Genomic DNA, 5,861 nt, shown 5'->3' with positions numbered 1-5,861 from the left:
TAAGGAGCGAGCAGGCCAGAGTGGATGAACGCATGCTTTGTGGGTGTAGGCCTGATCAGAGCCTGGAGGACGGAAGGTTGCGTTCCCCTCCACAGCGTTCCGTAGGCAAGCCGACCATGGTCTTTGTACGGATGCAGAGCTTCAACAGGAACCATGAGAGAGAGCGGAGGGAGCGGGGTGGGGTGACGTTGAGAGAACTTGGGAAAAGTTGAACACCAGACGAGGCCCCTGCGGCGTCTGGAGAGTGGGTGTAGGGTAAGGGGGGTTAAGGGCACAGGCAGGCGGAGCCCAGGCCCAACAGGCTGATTGCGGAGTAATCCAGACGGAAGTGTGGAATGACAGCTGCCTGGATTAGGACCACTCCGCGCTGGCCTGCGTTTGACGGCAGGGGGGTCTAGCGAAATCTGCGATGTTGTTTTATTCCTTTGTAGACCAATTTGAACCCCACAGGAAACGGTCCCGCCTTTGATTGTTATTGACGATATTCATATTTCACTCATGGTCGAAAAAGAAGTAGTTAGCAGATGTTGGGGGGTACTATATTTAAATTAATATCTATCTAATATCCTATATTAAACTGGCCATTAGGAAACACGAATAATGCAATCAATCTAGTCTTAATTTCTCAGAGATTTAAATTATATTTCAATAAATGTTTCAGGAATGTTAAGTCGCAGCTGTACTAACTACAGAAACAATCTGAAATGTTGGGTGTCAAAAATCCTCTTCTTGTGGTTTTTGAGGGTGACGACCCAAAAAGAGCAGAGGCAAAAAGGGAGGAAAGAGAATGCTGTGAGCCGATGAGAGGAGAGCAAGAAGAGAAGAGTTGGTGAAAAAGAATGTGTGTCTCCAGAGAAAAAAAAGAGAGAGAGAGCAGCAAATGAGAACGACACACAGATAGAGAGGAGGAGAAGAAAGAAACAGAAAGAAGAGGGAGAGACAGTCTCCTCCTCCGCTGTTGTTGTTAGAGAGATTAAATACAATAACCTCCAGAAATATGGGACAATTGAATACAAGACCAGAAAAATGAGGCCTATTGATTAATTGCGTTAATATGTATTCTACAATAATGCACATTCAATGTTTATTGATCATTAGCCTAGCAAAGCCTACATATTAAGTATCTCTAGACAACTGTACTGATTTTAACAGTTTCTAATCCCTAATCTCATACTAATTATAAGCAGATTCTAATCCAGTAGACACGACCCTTCACTAGAGATTACTCACATTGATTCACTAATGCCTGTTTGTCTAGCATAACTGGTGTTTAAGTCTTCAACTACACACCTGAAGAAGGCACATATTCCGAAAACGGTTGGTAATACCCCAAAAATGGACTGGGATGGTATTAAATATATGACGTGGCGTAATCGGACTCTTTCCTCTCCATTGTGTTTATATAGCTTATATCTCACTGGTATTACTCTATACTGAAATGCTCAAAGTATGCGTCATTGGAGCAAGCTTCATTCAAGTGCAAACGAGACGAGGTTTTACCCTAGTGCAGATAGAGAACCTCACACAGTGATCAGCCAGCGCTTTTTCTTGTTGGCAAAAATCGAAATTTTCCTTTGCCTTACTACATATTCCATATGTTATGTTTACTCAATATTTAATTACACTATGCTTCCTACACTATCATTCTACAATGGTAAAAATAGTCAGAATAATATAAAACACGCGTGACGATATGATCGATCTCAATTCCTCTCCTACACATTTTCGATTGACAGTATGTTGCCGAAAAACGTCAAATTGTTATACAAAAAGTGTGGCCACCCCTTCAAATGTGGATTCCCATGTGTTTCACGCATTTCAGCCAACAAACCCTTAGACTGGCCTGATGATCATGTTAAGTTGATACGAGGGATTAGAGAAGTGTCGCAATAAGCAACTCATAATGAAGCTCTCTCGGATGTAGGGCATTCACTCTGAAATGTTAAAGTTTAAAGGCTTAGAGTTTGGATTTAGAGTTTAAAAAAATATGATTTAAACAGAAATGAGACATCCTCCTATGTCAGATCTATCATCTTGGGAACTCGTGCAGAACCCCTTGTCTAGTGAATCAAGATGCCACCGGCTATGTCCAATGCCAATCCCCCAAACAGTCGCACGTTGGTTCGTCCCAAATAACTAAGTTGCCTAAATGACCGCATAAGCTAGCCTTTGGTTGAGCTGCCCTGTGAAGTGGTTATCAACACGCTCTAAGCTGTTTTGCCACGCCATTGTGAAGTCAGGAAACTAGGGAACATGCAGAGAGCTCAGCCGCGAACGTGGGATGGTCACACAGCGCACAGAACGGAGACCGCTTAGTACTGAGGCACGTTGCGCGTAAAAATTGTCTGTCCTCGGTACAACACTCACCTACTGTGTACCAAGCTGCCTCGATGAAGCAACGTCAGCACAATAACTATTCATCTGGAGCTTCATTAAATGGTTTCCCGGCCGAGCCGCCGCACACAAGTCTAAAATCATCAACAAACAAAACCAAAGATCGCCATGACAGCGCATTGCTGAGAGTGTGTTAAAGGCTCAACCGCCATGAATCCTGGAGCTCGCTTGGTTAAAAATACCATTTTATCAAGACAAAAGTGGTAAACGCTTCTTGCATTGTAATTTATGATCTCAAATCTATCTATCACATCTTCTTCAGTCGAGGACACATCTGGTTTGGCATGCCAGGAGGAAACGCTAACCTGCCCCCACTCGAATGTATGTCGTTGAGGCTTACAGACTGTGCTTATTATCTCAAACAATTAAGTATTTATAGCAGATGAAAGAATGAATGGTCATATCCACTCTAGAATTCTGGATTGCTAAGAGTATTTCTCAATGGTAATAGCGATCTAGGGCCCCCTTAGATCCCAGTGGGAATTGAAATCAAAATAGTGACCAGAGCACCAGCTACACCATTGTATGACAGAGCATGTCTGACAGACAATTCTCGTTTGCTCTCTCAACAAACTTCTATATGCTTGCCAGAACCAGTATTTGTTACATGTGTCTGGTGGTAGTCGGCAAAGTTGTATTCTTGGCCTACACTCCCTGATTCGAGACATGCCCCCGGCACAAAGCTGCTGCTGGCTCCAGTGTTACACAGGGAAGCCATCTAGCGGCTTATGTCTGTCACAGAAAGTGTTTTCGAGATCCGGGAAGACTGAGCTGGCACCGTGCATCACATCCCTGTAACCTCAATTGGCGCGCGATCCAAACACCCTTGGATGAATTGAACCCGACGTGAGCCAGGCCTAATCGCCCACATCAGTGATTCACCAACCTAAACTTCTTCGACTGAAATGCTCTGTAAACACAGCAGTCACAGTCTTCTAGCGTAAAGCCTTCCCAGAAGAGTGAGGCTGTATGGGTCATAGCAAGCCAAAGGGGACCAAACATCCCATGAGTTAATGTCTAACATGATTGGTTTCAAGAGAACGAGATCTCACAGAAGACATGGTACGTGTATATTGGACTGATTTGGTGTGATAAACTAATGAGGAATTAATGATTATATGCAAAATGTAGGTTGAGATAGTCTCGCTCATCTACTAAGCTGTTCTTTTTTCCAGACCGTCCACAATGGCGTGTGTCACAGCTCTCTCTGCGCTGACGATGACTCTCATCTCTACTCTCTTCTCGTCCTCTCGAGGACTAATCCGCTCTCTAGTACTCTACGTCTCTTCCCCTCATATATCGCCCCTCATTGAGCTCCTTCATGTACTCTCACGATCTACTTTCTTCAAGAAAAGTATGCAGAGCGATCTGAATGAGAATGACTGCTCCTCTCCCTCGATCCTAACCGTCTCTCCATCCTGCGGTTATCGCAAAAGCGCTGTCACAGGCTGGTCTCTCTCTCTGCTGAATAGGTTCGTTCGCACTTTCAAAGTTTGTCCAGCGCGTACTAACTCTCCTCTCGTCTCTACCGGCGGCGTTGTATTTCATCTTCCTCATCTCTACCTCTTGGCGTGGTGGACTCTCGCCTTCCTCTCTCTCTCATCCTCACTCGTGCGCTCTCTCCTCTCTCTCCTGCATACGACTCTCTACTCTCTGCGCCTCTCTGCAACTCACCTCTTGCTCTCTTCATCTCTCTCTCTCTCTCTCTCTCTCTCTCTCTCTCTCGCTCTCCCTCTTTAATGAGGGTATTTCTCAGCCCCTGCTATGTGGATTAGCATTGAGAGGATGTAGAATGGATCTGATTGAGGGGAGGGACAGYCATGGGGGAAYAAAGATGGTGAAAGAGAGGAAGAGAGGGAGAGGAGAAAGGAGACCTAGAGGGTGGCCCTTCTCACAAACCCTCTCCCCAAGACACCTCTCTCTTTCATTCATACCTTTTTCTTTTCACATCCAGTTCCACTAACACTTGGCTTTTGGGATTCAAATGATATCTCATTAGTTTTTATTGGATTTAAACTTTTATGAGAAGCAAAACATGTTCTATCTAAAACTAACAGTTTTCACATTGAGCCTCCTCGTTCCCAATCCAACAGTAACATTGCCTTCACAGAGGGCRTCCTCGTTCCCAATCTAACAGTAACATTGTCTTCACAGAGGGCCTCCGTGTTCCCATCCCTCTCTCGCTCCCCAATTTCCGCTTTGCCTCCTCTATCGGTCCCTTCTTTGTACCCTTTAGTACACCCCATCCTTGTCTTTCTCTACCTCCTCTCTTCTCTCCGCAGGGTGTCTTTATGCCTCTCTTCTGTGCCATTTCTCCCAGCTCCATTAAATGTGTTCAGTCCCACAGGAGATGAAGTTAACCTTGACAAACAGGCAACAACTTCTGCTCCAGCTTTACCACCACCATCTCTGATACCCTCGGCTAGGCTAGCTAATCCTGGCCTTCTGGAGCCCTCTGATACCCTCGGCTAGGCTAGCTAACCCTGGCCTTCTGGAGCTCTCTGATACCCTCGGCTAGGCTAGCTAACCCTGGCCTTCTGGAGCCCTCTGATACCCTCGGCTAGGCTAGCTAACCCTGGCTTCATTTTAGAGAAACAACAAATGTCGGTACATAGAAGTGTCTTATATCGGTTGAAAGCTTAAATTCTTGTTAATATAACTGCTCTTACATTCTAAAATCTTGCTCTGATTTATCATCCAAAGGGTCCCAGAGATAACATGAAGTGTTGTTTTGTTAGATAAAATCTTTTTTCATATCCTAAAAAGGTCCATATAGCATGCACGATCGATTTTGTATTTTTACTTGTTCAATTTGCAAAGAAAGGAATCTGTGAAAATCCAACCCTAAACGTTGTTACAACCAGTCAAATCACGTCCGTATGTATTACTCAGTGATCCTAGAACGTAACCTGACTTCACTATATCATTAGGAGTGTAGTATATCCTATAGGTCACCAGATTTGGTCAGAGAGCGACGCCTTCATGGCACGCCGATGACGCGGGCGGTCATCACTTGATTGACTGTAACTTTGTCAAATAAGCACCAATCGGGGTAAAACAAAGCTAGTTAGATAGCCAATGAGCTGGGCTTTACGGGAGTACTCGTATCTGTCGCAAAATGTTGCTCCTAACCTTGTGCGACAGCAAGCATTTTCATTTTGGACAAAGATTGTAAGAATGTGGAGAGTCATGAAGTTATGAAAACTGGGTGTTTTGCAAATGTTGAACTTATAATATGGCTACTAATACTGGAAAAGATAAATCAAAGTCCCAAGTATACAGATTTGACGATATCCTTGCAGAAAAATGTAATGTGAATGTAAATGTCTCCTTCACGATTTGCCCAAATGTACCTGGGTGACTTCCCACCAAATGTCATGTAGTTTGCTCATACTTCAAGTTATCCGTCTTTGCACATACACTGCGGCCATCTTGTGGATACCATCGGAATTACAACCAGAGTGATG

This window comes from Salvelinus sp. IW2-2015, unplaced genomic scaffold (genome assembly GCF_002910315.2).
Source record: "Salvelinus sp. IW2-2015 unplaced genomic scaffold, ASM291031v2 Un_scaffold967, whole genome shotgun sequence".
NCBI lineage: Eukaryota > Metazoa > Chordata > Actinopteri > Salmoniformes > Salmonidae > Salvelinus > Salvelinus sp. IW2-2015.
The sequence above is the reverse complement of the archived record's forward strand: the minus strand, read 5'-3'. Positions refer to the sequence as shown.